The 2,082-nt window shown below is 43.5% G+C and overlaps 1 pseudogene; it reads left to right on the top strand.

The window, feature by feature from the left end:
* The first annotated feature begins 1,123 nt into the window (after positions 1–1,123).
* Positions 1,124–1,735, top strand: LOC116911582 (annotated as a pseudogene).
* Positions 1,736–2,082: the final 347 nt, after the last annotated feature.

Here is a 2,082-nt window from a genome sequence, read left to right as displayed (position 1 = left end):
GAATTTGAGTGAACTAAACAAAGATGCTGAAATCCATCTAGCACATTCTTACATTCAAAAAAATTTCTCATAGCCTCAGTGGATATTATAAAACTTCCAGAACCATTGTTTAAAATTATTCTTTAATAATTGTCAAAATTATTTTTCTGATTTATTTATTTTAAATCTATTTTTTCCTTTCATTGATCATATTTCCAAGTGCGCTCTGGGGACTTTGGCATTTTATTTCCCTCGTTAATTATTTTTGTAGCATCATTAAAGTTAGCACCATCTCGAATGCAATCTGTAAATGTTTACTCCTCTTTCCAAATAATTAAGATAGTGCATAAAACCAGTCTTCTCTCTGGCTTCTTTACTATCCATTAAACATTTCTCCCCAGTCGGCTGACACTCCATCACTTACTCTTTCCATCTCTGTGTCACACTCAGCCTAGACAGCTTAGTCTGGGATGTAACCCAACGTCGCAGATGTCCTTCCAGACCACAGGACACGACACCGAGTGTCCAAGATGTTTGGGACAGATTTTAAAAGCTTCCTGTCCTCTCTCATTATTTTTTTATACTTTTCTTTGTTGAGAGATTGACTATGCTTTTTTCACACAATGAATGATTGTTATTATTACTCTTTGAGAATCCGAAAAGAAACAAAGACAAGAAAATTAAACTTCTGCAGATTAATGTGACTTTTACAACAGCAATAAGGAAGATATTTAGTAAGTGTTATGGCCAGTGTAAAAGTGAAGTCCATAAATTCCCTCTGTACCAGACTTCTAGGACCATGGACGTACAGCATGAGTGTTTGTATCGAGAACAACCTAACAGCAAAATACGAGTGCCAGGGCTGGAGAGGTGGCTCGTGGCTACAAGTACTGTTAGGTTCCATATTTGAGTCCCAGCATCCACACGGTGGTTCACGACCATCTGTAACTCCAGATGCCAGGGATCCAATACCATTTTCTGGCCTCCTTAGAAACTAATCACATCAGTGGTGCATAGACACACACGCAGGCAAAACACTTCCACAGATTAAAAAAATAACTGTAGACCACCGCTATTGGTGTGTGCCTTGCTGTGGCCCACCTCAGGCTGCCCTGCCAGGTCAGGGGGCCCGAGCAGTGGGATTATGGCTCTGAAACGGATCCAGAAGGAACTGATGGACTTACAGAGGGAATCTTCCTACTCAGTGTTCCGTAGAACCTCTGGTGCTGACTAATGGCCCGCCCTACTAAGGAGGTGTTTTCTTTTTTTCTTTTTTTTTTTTTTTTTTTTTTGGTTCTTTTTTCGAGCTGGGGACCGAACAGGCCCTTGTGCTTCCCTAGGCAAGCGCCTCCAAACTTACTGAGCTAAATCACCAACCCCAAGGAGGTGTTTTCTTCCTGACCATTCACTTCCCCACAGATTATCCCTTCAAGCCCCCCAAGGTTGCTTTCACTACCAATATCTATCACCCTAATATCAACAACAATGGTGGCATTTGCCTGGGCATCCTGAGGTCACAGTGGTCACTAGCACTATGTCCAAAGTTCTCCTGTCAATCTGCTCTCTGCTCTGCAACCCCAGCCCCGATGACCCATTGGTGCCGGAAATAGTCCACACTAACAAGGCGGACAGAGAGAAGTACAACAGACTAGGAAGAGAGTGAACACAGAAATATGCTATGTACGTGTCTCGAAGGCTCCATGGGAGATCCTGTCCAAGAGAAACCACAGGCAGTGGCTTTCCCGTGAAGCTCTGAGCTGTTGGCTAAGGCACTAACAGAACATGCTCTGTTTGCACACGTGTTGACACTCACTTTTCTGGCTGTAGCATGTTGGTGCCACTTTCAGCCATTGCGGCCTTGACAATACCACACCATTGATGCCAAATCAGCAACCATTGTTATGATCTACAGTCTTTCTGGTTTTTACTAAAACCATCTAGGCCCTAATTTGACTGTTGTCTGGGGGAAACAAAAGTATGCATCCCCATATTCCTCAAATGGTGCCACTACTCACCTGGCACCATACCCAGGGGCCCAGTTTGCCCTCTCTGACCACATGCCCTTCACCTTTAGATCACAGTGCTTTCTTGAGGGCCTAGGCA

Source organism: Rattus rattus, chromosome 10 (assembly GCF_011064425.1).
Source record: "Rattus rattus isolate New Zealand chromosome 10, Rrattus_CSIRO_v1, whole genome shotgun sequence".
Classification (NCBI taxonomy): domain Eukaryota; kingdom Metazoa; phylum Chordata; class Mammalia; order Rodentia; family Muridae; genus Rattus; species Rattus rattus.
This window is presented reverse-complemented; position numbering and strand designations above follow the sequence as displayed.